Source organism: Mesocricetus auratus, unplaced genomic scaffold (genome assembly GCF_017639785.1).
Source record: "Mesocricetus auratus isolate SY011 unplaced genomic scaffold, BCM_Maur_2.0 Super-Scaffold_100676, whole genome shotgun sequence".
Classification (NCBI taxonomy): Eukaryota; Metazoa; Chordata; class Mammalia; order Rodentia; family Cricetidae; genus Mesocricetus; species Mesocricetus auratus.
This window is the reverse complement of record NW_024429266.1, coordinates 70,038,527-70,053,164: the sequence shown is the minus strand read 5'-3', so window position 1 is coordinate 70,053,164 and position 14,638 is coordinate 70,038,527. Positions and strand designations below refer to the sequence as shown.

The following is a 14,638-nucleotide window of genomic DNA, read 5'->3' as shown; positions in this document are numbered from 1 at the left end:
CTCTTAGAGCCTTGGTGGGTGGTGCTGTAGATGCACCCTTTGGGGATGAGCTCTCCATAGTCACTTATTCTACAGGCTTTCTGAGTTAACTTGATCCACTGAAACAAGAGGTTGCTGATTTCTGGGCAAAGTCTTTTTGCTGCTATGTGGTCTCCGCTCTATACTTGACCTGAGCCTACCAAGGAGCAAGTCCATGTGTGGTCACCTCTGCCATGACACTTCATTCCAGGCCTGACAGCCCCTTCCAGGTTACATTTGTTCATATGCAAGTGGAGTCATCTCTGAATGGCACCATGCCACTCTCCAAGGGCTTCTAGGAAGGACAGTTCCAGGGGTTGAATGGCATTCAACCATTCTGATCCACAAATTAATTTTGTCTCTCTGAATATCAAGGGTGTGCAAGACTTATTTAATTTGAAATAAATGTAATTATAGAAATGAATGGGCTATCAAAAATTTAAAGATATGATCCATCAATATTGGCATGATGTGAGTGCCTGGTTATTATAAATAAAATGGGCCTTTGGCAATATGGAATTCAATTTCCCCCCACAGTATGTCTCATTTCATCTTGACGTCTGGGTTAATGCTAAATTACAATCCTTAATTTCCAGATCGGAGCTTAATTTCTAACTAGGAGGTTAACATAAATGGCCATCCAGCTGTGGGGCTTCTGGAAGCTCTGGCAAGAGAACCTCAAAGGTAGAGCTATCTATGGTTTTGTGCAGTTATCTGCCACTTCAAATCCTTTTGCCCAAGGCTATTACTGCATGCAAGGGTTGAGGTTGGTGAATGGTGGCATTACACGATGGGGACCAGGTGCTTCTAGGTGCTCTGTGGGGTGTGGTGGAGCTTCAGAAAGTGGTGAGGAGACAATAGCCTCCATCACAGACACCTATGTGCCCATGAATAGGATCGACTGTGCCCTTCAACCTGCACTAGCCAGTCATGGAGGGCACATACCCACTCCACTAGTCTTTCTTTTATGACCCAATTCAAGGGTAAACTAAGACAAGCAATATTAATGGACCCTTTTGGAAAAACACTGAAGAGCAGCTGGCTGGGAAGATGGCTCAGTTGGTAAAGATCCTACCATGCAAGCATGAAGACCTGAGTTCAATCCCCAGGTATACATGTAACAAAAATCCATGTATAGTGGCACATGCTTATAATTCCAACACTGGGGAGGTGGAGACAGGAAGATCCTTAGGGCTTTCTGGCCAGTCAGCATAAACAAATCTGAGTTCCATATATTAGTGAGAGATCCTGCCTCCAAAAACAAGTATGGCATCCGAGGAATGACAACACCCAAGGCTAACTTCTAGCCATTGTGCACATATGTACATGCAAATCTGTACATACAAAAACATCCACTAGATGCAAACATATGCATTAACCAAGTGCTCCAGAAAGTGGCATACAGATAATCCAAGAGCAAACAAGTGACACACAAGTGTCTCCCTGAGTGGCTAGAAAAAGAGCCTGGGAAAAGTTGCCCATCAATTATGAGGTCTCCCAAGGAGGCTGCCCCCTCAGCAAAGTCAATGCACAAAGCACCAGCACTGACTTCCAGATCATGCATACTGCATAGTCTCTGGGTGAAATGTGAAGTGGGCTATGTTGTTACCAGGGTGAGGACAACTCTGAAGGTGACCATCAGGGAATACCTTGGGCACAGTTGTGGGCACAGGGCTCCATAGCAGCTTCAGAAGTTCACCTGAAGGTGTTTACAGCATAGTCACAGTCATCATTAGAGTCATTAAAATAGTAACAACGAGAGTGCAACAAAAAAATACGTCACCAGCATTTTTGTGGTGGGGGTGCGAGTTAGTTGGGGTGGAAGGAGTGTAGGGGGCCTCCCCGGGATCCAGGGGCTAGCAACTGGTGCTCCCCCATGGCCTGCCAAAGTCATAAATTCCAACATAGAGAATCTGCCCCCTCACATCATCCACCTGATGTACAAGGGGATGGCCATGCCTACTACCGACCCACCTGATAGCATGAAAACCTTCCCAATGAGGAGGACATCACCAACAGCAGGTTCTATGAAAGGCCATGAGGAAACTCCTTATGACGGAAGTCTGTTCTGTATGAAGCTCCTATTGTGCAAGGACTTCCTGCCTCCCTACCCAAGGGCTATTTCCTGACTAAGATCTTCCTTCCACCCAAATGTGGGTGTCAATGGTGAGGTCTGTGCCAGCATGCTCAAGAGGGACCAGATGGCATCTGACAAGTACTGCTGACCAAGTCCCTGCTGAGGCTTCTAACCCAGAAGACTGTTCTCGACCAGGAGGCAGGTTGCCTGCTCTTGGAGAGCTACGAAGAGTACAGAGACGCACAGGGCGCAGGCAGCACCAGCAGCGGGAGGGCCGAGGCTACCTGGGACCTGGCCAGTAGCACTAAGCCTCCTCTACTGACCCCATGGTTCCTGGTGGCCTAGGAAAAGCCGAGGGTCCCACAGGCAAGGAGCACGGAGGTGAGTGAGGTGAGAAGCTGCAGCCAAGAAAGGGCTGGACAGGAAGTGAGTGCTGAGGCAACTGTAGGGGGCCCTTCTCCACCTTTCCTCCCTCCTGTTCTTTCCCTCAGGGAGGGACTGGAGGGGCACCAGAACCTGGTTTTACAAGACCAGTGCTCTAACCTCTGACCTACGGAGCCAAACCTGGTTTTCTAAATAAAGTTGGAAGAAAAAAAATGAACGAGTGAATGAGTGAAAATCTGGAAGAGAACAGGCCTCCTGCACTGGCAGCACACACTTCCTTCCTGTTTGACACAATTTGTACATCTAGGGCAGCAGCAGATGAAATGGTGATACTCATGGTCAAGGGTGTGGTGATATATTATTTATGATTTAATAAATATTGCTTGAGGGTTCAGGATGCAAGGTTAGCCACAAAGCTATAGAGGTCAGGCAATGGTGATACACACCTTTAATCCCAGCAGCCATACTAGCTAGCCTTAGAAGCTAGGCCGTGGTGGTACACACCTTTAATCCAAGGACTCATGAGACAGAGGCAGATGGATCTCTCTGAGTTTAAGGCCACCCTGGCTTACCCGAGAGTGAATCCGTCTAAAAGAGGATTAGAGCTCATGTCTTTAACCCTAGCCCTAGAGAGGTTTGTAAAAGACAGGAGCCCAGTGTCTCCAGCTGCATTCTGAGATCTAGTCTCCAGCCACGTTGAGGAGAGGCAGCAGTCTGAGGCTTGGAGAGAGCTTGTGGAGACAGGATCAACCTTTTCAGTCTGAGGTAGAGGTAAAAGCTAGTGGCTGGCTGCTTTGCTTCTCTGATCTTCAGCTTGAAGCTTGAACCCCATTATCAGCCTCTGGGTTTTTATTTTCCATGTTACACAGGGCTATTGGTTCCATGAATGCAGGACTTGTTTACCACTTGAAAAACGGAATGACACACCAGAAAGGAAGGCCAGAGAACTTGCAGTGATGGAAAATCTGCATCTTAGTTGAGATGTTGGTTATACAGGTGTGCACACACCCCCCAAAAACATCAAATTTAACACTTCAGATCTGTACAGTTGGTCATAAGTGAACTTTACCAAAAGCAAAGTCATGTAAAAACCACACCAGACATTACCAAAAGCAAACTGAAGGTAGAGAATGTCCCAAGGCTTTCAAGCACAGGCTTCTAGGTGAACAGCTAAACTATTTCCACCAGGGAGGAAAACTCAGATCCAAGTTTGGGGGAAGTCACAAGCCCCTTGTGTGCATGTTTTATTTAAGATGTGATACCTGAGAACACTGCCAGCCCAGAAGCTTCATGGAGAGAAATGGAAAGGATCAGGAAGCCGTGCTTGGGAGTGGGCACTGGCCTTGACTTTGGCGCTTGCTTCTCTGTATCTCTACCCGTTCCCTCTTCCTAGTGTGAGTACTGTGACCGTTAGTCTTGATTGCCAATTTGACAGGATCTAGAGTCACCTTGGGGACCACCTCTCAGTTTATGGATGGTTAATTGGGGTGGGAGAGACACTCTAAATGTGGATAGTCCCCAGAGCTGAGAAGTTGCATGGGACATAAACTCCCACTCCTAACCAGGATGCTATTTACAATGGATACTCATTAGGAAAGGGACAGTCAGTTTTCTCCAATGGAGTGTCACTGGGTATACCAACCCCAATCCAGGACAGGCCCCACCTGCTGTTGGCCAACACAAAACAGACTGCATGGCTCTTGATCCACTTTTTGCTTCATTTTGTTTTGGTATTTTTGTCTTATTGACTTTTTGTTTGTTTAAACTTTTATTTTGTTGTTGATGATGGTGGGATTTTTTTTGAGAGACAGAGAGAATGTGAAGTTGGGTGGTCAGGGAGGTGAGGAGGATCTTGGAGGAGATGGGGGAGGATAAAGAATATGATCAAAGAATACCATACAAAAGAAATTTAAATAAAATATGGACAGCACATTTTATGGGCTAGGGTATCAGAATGAAAAGGGGAACACAGGCTAAGCACCAACATTCATCTCTGGTGACAGTTTGAATGAGCATGGCCCCCACAGACTTATATGTTTGAATATTTGGTCCTCAGTAGGTGAAAATGTTTGGGAAGGATTGGAAGAGGTATGTCACTGGGGGGAAGGTTTCAAAAGACACACTCAATTTCAGTGTGTGTCTCTCTCTCTGTGCCTCCTACTTGCCAATCAAGATGTAACTTACTGCTGTTCCTGCTGCCATGCCTTTACTCTGCCATTATAGACCTTAATACTCTGAAATCATAAGCCTCAAGTTAGATGTTTTCCTTCATATGTTGGTCATGGTGTTTTGTCACAGTTCTGTGACAGCTACCGTCATCCATTTGACCCGATCCTGAGTCACGTAAGAGACAACCTTCTGTGCAGGTCCGTGAGCGATTATCTTGATTAAGTTGGTGCAGTAGGATGACTCACTGTAGCTGTCAGTAACTGCAGCCCATGGACTGGGTCCTGGACTGAATAAAGAGGAGAAAGCAAGCTGAGCACCAATGTTCATCTATCTCTGCTTGCTGACTGTGATCAGCTGTCTTATATTCCTGTCACCATGCCTTCCCCACCACGAGGGACTGTCTCCTTAGACTGTGAGCCAAAATAACCCTTCTTTCTTTAAGTTACTTTTGTTAGGATAGTTTATCACAGCAACAGCAGCAAAAAATAACTAATAACTAATAAAGCTCCTAGGAGTCTCTGGTCATAGGTTTTCTGCCAACTGGTCTACCCATAGCTTTGCTTCTGTTTAAAGACAATTTTTGCTATCAATCCATTCTCACTGAACCCAGAGACAAAAAGATCCACAATCCTAACAACTCCTGAATGTTATCCATGATCAAGCACAGCCTTTTGGCACTAAACATTGAACAGCACTGTGCTTGGGGCTGTTTTAAAGTGCTAAGTCACCAAGAGCAGGAAAAAATGTGAAAATGGACTGTGAGAAGGATACTTGTTTATAGACTAAGAAGAAGACCTTGTTCTGCTTCAAGAGGGAACACGCTCTTCATGTGATTCAAATTTCCTATTGCCACTGCTGTGTATGTTGGCAAAGAACCAACAAAGCCACATGGGTATTGGTGGTGACACAGGACTGTCATTGAGTAGGGCCAATGAGAGATTTTATCAAAAAAAAGTAAAGAAAGAACAAAACCCAAAACAAAACAAGGTGGAAAACTCTTGAAGAATAAGTGAAGGTTGTTTTCTGCTCTCCGCACACACCCAGGAGCATACTTGTACCTGCACACACACCAACACATACAAACACAAGCTGGGCATGGTGGGACATGCCTGTAGTCCCAGCACTTTAGATTCGAAGGCAGCAGGATTAGGAATTTAAGGCTGGATTGAGTTACATGGGAGTTTATCTCAACAAACAAACAAAACCCAGGCAACTACAATAACCCCAAGCCTCGTGTCTGTGCTTTCTTAGTCCTTGAGTCTATAAATCCTAACTCATTTCACTGGGCTAAGTGTGTCAGCAAGACTGATTCCTTTTGGAGAACTATAAGGTTCCAGAAAAGAACATACGCTTCACCTTTTCCAGTGTGTGGAGGCCACCTACCGTCTTTGACCTGTGATCCTGCTATAATATAGACCTACAATGTCCCCTTAATGGCCAGGTTAAAGGTCTAGTTCCTAGAATGGAGCTATTGGGAGGTGGTGGGAAGTTAAGACGTTAGAGTCTAATGGTCTAAAGGAAGGTTTTAGGTCTCTTATGGGGATTTTGAGATCAGGCTCTCTCTCTCTCTCTCTCTCTCTCTCTCTCTCTCTCTCTCTCTCTCTCTCTCTCTTTTTGCTTTAGTTTTCTTGCCTCATGCTCTCACCATGATGTGTTGTGTCTCATGTGAGTCCAAGCAAACCTTTTCTTTCTTTGTAAGCTGATTTATCTCAAGATCCTGTCAAATTGGCAATCAAGACTAATGGTCACAGTACTCACACTAAGAAGAGGGAACGGGTAGAGATACAGAGAAGCAAGGGCTTATACTTCCCATCACTTCACTGACTTATCTCTGCTGTCCCATCTTAGGCTGCCGTCCTGCCTTTCTCTCAGAAACAGCCTACCTACTTACTTCAGGAGGGTGTTCATGTCCCCAGAGACACAACATCCTTATTTTAATTGCATTTGTAAAGTCACTTCTAAAATTTTTACTTTTGGCATGTGCATATATGTTTGCATGTGTGTTTTCGTGTATACATTTAGTGGGCATGAGTGTGGAGGGCATAGGTTAACCTGAGGTGTTTTCTTAAATCCCATGCACATTGTTTTTTGGGGCAGAGTCTCTCGTTGTCCTAGAATGCACCAAGTAAGCTAGGCTGGTTGGCCAATGTGTCCCAAGGGTCTTCCTGTCTCTGCCCAAATTGTAAGCCTATATCTCATACCTGATTTCAAAATCCTTATTCTACGTTTGGTAATGTTCCCAGTGTTTGAAAATAAGATGTGTGTGATTGGGAGAGAATAACTACTAAGTTTACCTGTGGTGCGTGGTGGTGGGAAGTGTCTGCGTGTACACATATATGAACACCTATATATCCACCAAGTTTTGTTTTTTTATTCATGAAAGTAATCATCTAAACTCCTCTCCTAAGCACTTAAATCGGAGGTTCTCAACCTATGGGTCACGACCCCCTTAGGAGTCAAACATCCTTTTCACAGTGGTCCCATATCAGACATTTATATTGTGATTCACGACAGTTATGAAGTAGCAATGAGAATACTTTTATGATTGGGAGGATCACCACAGCAGGAGGAACCGTATTAAAGCGTGGCAGCTCTAGGAAGGGTGAAGACCACGGCCTTAAGTGTTTTAACTTCCATCTGAGGTATGAAGACAGTGTTTAGCGGGGAGGGGGGGCACTTGGGAGGTAATTAGCTTCAGATAAGGCTTGTAGGGTAGAGATGCTGATTGAATCCTGGTGGCTTGAGGGGTGCGGAGGAGGCAGCTTAGTTGGTAAAGTGATAAGCATGAGGACCTGAGTTCCAGCCCAGAACCCATGTAAAAACTGAGCACAGTGGCACACAGCTGTGGAGACAGAGATGGGAGGCTTCCTGAGACTTCCTGACCAGCCAGTCTAGCCAGATGAGCAATCTTCAGGTTCAGTGAGAGACCTTTTCTCAAAAAATAAGGTGGAGGGCCTGGAGATATGACTCAGTGGGTAAAGGCACTTGCCTGGCGACCTGAACTCGATCCCTGTAACCCACGTAAAGGTGGAAATAGAAAACTTACTCCAAAAAGTTGACCTTGACATATAATGTGGCACACGTCATACACACAATAGTTAATAAGTAAATAAATAAACTTAAAAAGTCTCCCTTGGAGAGATACCTTGCTCAGCCTAGACACAGGGGTGTTGGGGGAGAAGAGGTGCCTTGGTCCTGCCTCATGGAGATGATGGGACAGACTTAGTAGACTTCCTAGGAGAGGCCTTACCTTCTCTGAGGAGCAGACGGGAGGTGGGGTGGGGGGAGCGGGAGGAGAGGCGGCAATTCATCCTTCTTCTGCCTGAACTAACCTTGACCACACAGTTAAGAGCCATTTTCCAGCTTAGATGCACCCTCGCCTTCCCAGACGTCATTCTTCATTCTTCTGCTGACAATTCCCTCCTCACCCCATTTAGTTTTCTAGTATTCTTATTACCTGCAGAAAACATAAAGTATCAGGCGCCTCACGTTGTACCTATTGGTATTCTAAGGTTCACTATTAGTAGTAAGTGTATGTGTTTTGTGTCTGTATGCCCGTGCTCATACCACACAGGCCATGTGTGGAGGTCAGAGGCCAACTTTGTGGAGCTGGTTCTCCCCTTCCACCTTCACATGGGTCCTGGGTGTCGAAGTCAGGAAGCCAGGCTGCTGTGGCAAGCACCTGTACCTGTTGAACTGTCTTGCTGGCCCCTGTTGACATTGGAAACAGCGCTTTGCTTTGGGGATGGTCTGGTCACGGGGCCCTTACTTACTCCTACTGGGTGCCAGCAGCCTCTTTGCTCCCCTTTCAATCTACATAAGGACACTGTCACTGTCCCCTGGAGAGACGGCTGGCGATGGATGGATTTAGTCCGTTTGTTTTGAAACTCAGCAGGTCCCTGTAGAGTGTCTCCCAGTCCTCGTACAAGTCTCTTTCACTTTTTTTTAAGCCCTCCTCACTTCCTGCGACAACAATATGCTCTAGACCTAGTATGCTGGCTAGTTTTATGTCAACTTGACACAGGCTAATGTTGCTTGAGAGGAGGGAACCTCGATTGAGAAAATGTCTCTATAAGATCGGGCTAGAAGCAAGCCTGCAGGGCATTTTCTTAATTAGTGATTGAGGGGAGAGGACCCAGTCCATTGCTGGTGGTGCTGTGCCTGGGCTGGTGGTCTTGGTTCTGTAAAAAGCAGGCTGAGCAATCTACAAGGAGCAAGCCGGTCAGCAGCCACCCTGCACGGCCTCTGCAGCAGCTCCTGCTTCTAGGTTCCAGCCCAGTTCCAGTTCCTGCCTTGGTGTCCCTCAGTGGACTTGAGATATATAAGCCAAATAAACCCTTTCCTCCCCAAGTTGCTTTTGGTCGGTCTGTTTCAGTAGAAACCCTAAATAAGGCCCGCAGTTTGTGGCTTCCCTCCATTGTCGGCCTTGGCCACTTGTCAGAGACTGACCCAGTCGTATTCACAAAGCTGTATGGAATGTAAAATGGAGGATGCGTGTGTGAGTGTGTGTGTGTGTGTGTGTGTGCTTGCACGCGCACAGGTGAGCACTTGTGTGGAGGAGAGGTCAAGTGTCACTCCTCAGGTGTTGTCTATCTTTTTTGTTTTTCCTGACTGAGTCTCACAGGCCTGGCACTCATCAGGTACGATCCATGTCTCCTCCTCCCTGGTGCTGGGAGTACAAGTGCATGCCCCTCCTCCCTGCTCTTTTTTAAAATGTGGGTGTGGGGGATTGAACTCAGATCTCTGTGCTTGCAAGGCAAGCGCTTTACCAGCTGAGGCATCTCCCCAGTCCAAGCAAAGGGTTTTGAAGAACGGTGTGTTCCGCACTGACTTGCCCGCTCCCCCTTCCTCACCTCACATCATGCTTCTGCTCTGTCTCCCGCCCCCTGCCTGTGGCAGACTCCGGCCTCTTACAAGAGTGTCAGCAGCAAACTGGGCCTGGACGGAGGTGGTGGGCTCAGAAGCTGAACATTTAGTGTTTCTATTTTAGGGTTGATCCGAACAACTCCACCAAAAGATGCATGTTAAAATTTTCATGGTTCACAATGGGAAGGGGCCCCATAAAATTAATGGTAAATGCTGCTTGCCACTTTAGCATGTATTTTGACATGTATGCCTCCACTATGAGGCTTACTGTCTCTCTCTTGTGTATGTGTGTGTAGGTGCATGTGTGTATGTACACTCGCATGCACAGGTGGAGGCCAACCTTGGCTGTCATTCCCGAGACACTATCTACTTCGTGGTTATTATTATTGTTATTTTACACTTTATTTCTGTGTGCATGTGTGTTCATATGTGTGTGTGAGCTTGCATGTGTGTGTGTATTGGCCATAGCATGTGTGGGGAGGTCAGAGAACAACTTGAGGGAGTTGTTTCTGTCCATTCACCAGGGGAGTCTGGGAACTGAACTCAGATGGTCAGGCTTAACTGCAATTAACTTTACCCACAAGCCATTTTGCTTGCCCCCTTAAAATTGTTTTAAATTTATCATTTGTGTGTGTGTGTGTGTGTGTCTGTGTCTGTGTACCTGTGTGTGCCAGTCACAGGTTATTTGTGGAGGCCCCAAGGACAGCTTTTAGGATGCAATCCCCCTTTCCCTACAGGATCCAGGGCTCAAACTCTAATCCACAGTCTTGAACCACGGTAATTACTACTGAGATCTTGCCAGCCTCCGCCTTGCTTTTGTTTGAGTCAGGATCTCATTAGCTTGAAGTTCACCTAGTGGAAGTCCCAGGGATCCACTGTCTCTACCTCCCCAGCTTGGGGATTGCAGGTGTGCACTACCATGGTGGGTTCTGGGGACTGAGCTTTGGTTCTTAGGCTAGTAAGTCAGACAGACTCTCTGCTTGCCTCAGACTCCCAAGTGCTGGGATCTTGTCCCTACACCCTCAGACATGCTGGGAGCCCTGAGGCAGGCTTCCAGCTGAGGCACCACCAAGCAAATGCGGCTGGGAGTGAGGCTCTGATCGTCTCATGCTGTTCCGGGCACTGTGGGTGTTCATGGCTGCTTGGCCTAGTTCTGGCTTACATCTTGTTCCCACCCACTGAGCCTTCATGCCTGCATCCAGGCAGGTTTGGGGTCCCAGTGCTCAAGCCTTGGGAGATTTAATCTGTTTTATTGAATTTTCAGATTCTCAAATCAATAGCTATAATAATGCCCAGCAGAGAGAAAAATCCCACTCCAGGTATTTTTGCCCAACAGAGCTGATATATACACATGCTGAGTCTCCCTTGACAGCATCAAATAGCTTAATAAGTCTTTAGGCGAGGCAGTCTATAACCCCAGGCAGCCAGCACAGGGCCAGGGAGTCAGCTACTGCTACCTGCCGAGTCCAGGTTCCCAACCCAGGCAAGTCGGGAGGATCCCACGAGGGTACGGGGCTTCATGTGCGGCATGCGTGGGCTTGAATGGGCTCTGGTGCCTATTGTCAGGCTGTCTACAAGGTTGTCGTTTGCAGTAACAGTGATAAGATTCCCCTGTGTTAAGTAGCACTGTTACACACCAGTCTGGCCCCAGTGCCCAACTCTAGCAACCACTGGCCACTCCAGGGAGGGTCTGGGTGAGACAACTTGGGTGGCATCGCTGGCTCATAAGACTCAGGAAGGAAAAGAAACATGCGTGACCCCTCCCTGAGGTCACATAAATAGTAAACAATTGGGGGTGTGGCTTAGTGGGTGTCTTAGTTAGAGTTTCTACTGCTGTGATAAAACACCATCACCAAAGGCAACCTGTGGGAGAAAGAGTTTATTTCATCTCATGACTCTCAAGTCACATCCCATCACTGAGGGAAGACAGGGCAGGAACCCGGAGGCAGGAACGGAAGCAGAAGTGGAGTGATGCCTACTGGTGTGTTCCCCAAGACTCCCTCAGCTTCGTTCTTACATAACTCAAGACCGCCTGCCCATGGGTGGCACCACCAACCAGAGGCTTGGACATCCCACATCAGTCATTAACTAAGAAAATGCACAGCAGTCTTGCCCACTTCCCTCTCCCAAATAACTCTAGTTTCTGTCTGGTTGACATAAAATAGTCAGCCCAGTTGACCCCCTTGTCAAGTTGACTCACAAACCCATTACTATTAAGCCATAGCCTTTTCTTTCTTGTTCATCCTCAATAGCTCATATTAATAATAGCATCACAATATAAAACACTCCAATTTTTAAAAGTCCAATAGTCTTTAAAAATTTAGTTTCTTTAGAAATTCAAATCTCTTTAAAAATTCTCTTACATATCGATGCTTCTAAAAGAAAAAATAAGGTTTCAAAACTGTGGGTTCCTATAAAATTTAAAAAAGCAAGTTAATATACTTTTTTATCCTGAGAGAGAAAAGCCAGAGCACAGTTAAGTTCAAATGAAAATAAAACCAAAGTCCAGCTGTGTAAAAGTCAGTGTCAGACATCTGTTACTCATAATCATCTGGGCTCCAAAGGGCTTGTACAGCACACATAGTGTGTCTCCTAGGCTCCGACCAGCTCCACTCTTTGGCTGCTGCTGTCTTTTGGGGTACTAATATCTCCAAAATTTGTGGGGGTCTTTGCTGCATTTGGGCACACTGTCATCAATAGGCTTACCTGGGCTCATTTCAGGAACTCTGACCCTGCTTTAAGGCACCATGACCCCGTCAGTCTTGGGATTTCTAATTCAACTGAGGCTGCACACTAAACAGTGGCCTCTCCTGGCCTCTCACACTGCCAAGCCTCAACTGTCCTACATGACCTCTTCATGCCTTAAAAACCAGTACTTCCTGGGAAACTCTTACATAGTACCAAGTTTGGCTGACAGCACAAGGTACAGCTTTGCCCCTCTCAGGACCACAGCTTCCGGGTGCTGGTTCTGAGGAAACACTTCATAGAAGATTTGGACTCAATGATGCAGATTCTTCAGCTCCACCTGACCGGCGTTGGCTGTCCCAGCAAAGTGTCACCTTAGTGGCTCTGGTTTCTTGTTAATCACAGCTGATGCTTCAGCTCCAGCTGAGCAAAACCATAGACTCTTAATCCAAAATATGGAATGGCCCCACGGAGTCTCTAAGGTACCCTCAACTTCCCTCTGAAACTTCTTAGGCTAAGCTTCCATTGTCTACTTTGTTCTCAATGCTCTCATCTTCTAAGTTCTCGTAGAAAGTCCACTGAGCTCTGAGCAATTCAGTGGCATTTTCAGGCCAAAGTTCAAACACCATCACAGTCCTCCCCAAAACACATTGTCAGGCCTGCCACAGCAATACCCCACTCCTGGTACCAACATTTCTATCTTAGTGTTTGTAGTGTTGTAATAAAACACCACGACCAAAAGTAACTTTGGGAAGAAAGGGTTTATTTCATCTCACACTTTGTAGTCGATCATCCAGGGAAGTCAGAGGAGTACTCTGGAGTCAGGAGCTGATGCAGGTGCCATGGAGGAGTACTGCTTACTGGCTTGCTCCTCATTGCTTGCTCAACCTGATTTCATATAGCACCCAGAACCACCAGCCCAAGGATGGCACCACCCACAATGGGCTGGGACCTCCCCCATCAATCACTAATTAAGAAAATACCCTACAGACTTATCTACAGCCAGGTCTTAAGGAGGCATTTCTTAATTGAGGTTCCTTCATCTCATATTAACTCCAGTTTGAGTCATGTTGACATAAAACTAGTGTGTTTACCCAGCATAGTGGGTCAAGGTAGCTGCCACCAAGACTGATGACCAGAGGTCAATTCCTGGGACCTATGTGTTTTAAGGAGAGAACTGACTCTCACAAATTGTTCACTGCATGGCACACTCAGGTCTCAACACATACACACATGCACATAAACACAATAAATAAATGTTCTAAAATGCATCTTTAATTGCTGCGGAGAAGAGACTCTCTTGGGTGGAGTTATCTACAAGTCTGTAGGATCTTCAGGGGGTGCAACTTTCATGAGTCATCACCCACATTGGGATGGACTGTTCTGTGATGTCTTGGAATCACCTATGTTCCTGTAAGTAACACCAATAAATGTACTGCTTCACCAGCCTAGACTCAGGTAGAATGATTTTGTCTGTGGAGGCCTTATCTGGGGCAAATGGGTGTTTGCTCACATCTTCCCTGGAGATGTGACTCCATATGACAAGTGGTTAGTCAGTGTCTGGAAAACAGCAGTAGCCACATGGAGATAAGCCATACCAGAGTCACAAGACGGCAGCTGGCCTGCTGAGGAGCAGAGGGGGAATCTAGCAGAAGTGGTCACCAGCAGAGGAGGCACAGAGTCCTACAGACCTAGTTGCATTCTCGGCCCACAGTGGACTTCACTGTGATCACATATCATGCCTTTCCAGTAGCAGGTATCCTGGTTGTAGACACTGTGTCCCCTGGTACCCCTTTAGATACTGCTGCTGGGAATAAAGGGTGTTGAGTGAGGCTAGGCTGGTACCAGGGCCACCTAGAGTGCTAGCCCCTTCCCACTCTTGAGGCTAAGAGTTCACACACTGGGGGGAAAGACTGGGAGGGCAGGCTCCAGGCACTGGGATTTCTACTGGTTTATGGGATGTATAACTGCCCCTCCTGAGGGTTGATTGTCATTTCTGTTTCCTTCCCCCTCATTCAGCTGCTGGGACATACCACACTGTTGGCACTGTGTCAGTGAGAACACAACCAGAGGCTGAGAATCTCTCAAGATATACTTTGGGAAGACTCGATGTTGGATAGGCAATGACTCTGAGGGTGGAGCATGGATACATAGGGTCCTTGGAGTCTTGACATTCACATTGGAGAAACAGAAGAAGTCAGCATCCTGGAGGGAAACAGGAAGTGAGGTAAACCTCAAGTAAAAGGGAAAGCAAGGGGTGGCCTGAAAGAATTTGACCAAGACCTTTCCTTACCAGCTGGTATTTGTAGAGGACTGAAGGGGATCCTTGCTTTCATGTTACCCCGTTTACATTTGATGCTGAGAGGTTAACTCAAGCCAAGAGCAGCTGGCGGGAACAGTCTATTCCAGATAACAGAGTCTGGGAAAGGCTGGTCAAGT

General features: G+C 46.7%; 1 pseudogene; it reads left to right on the top strand.

Annotated features, from left to right (window-relative positions):
- The first annotated feature begins 650 nt into the window (after positions 1 to 650).
- Positions 651 to 2,543, top strand: LOC110340904 (annotated as a pseudogene).
- Positions 2,544 to 14,638: the final 12,095 nt, after the last annotated feature.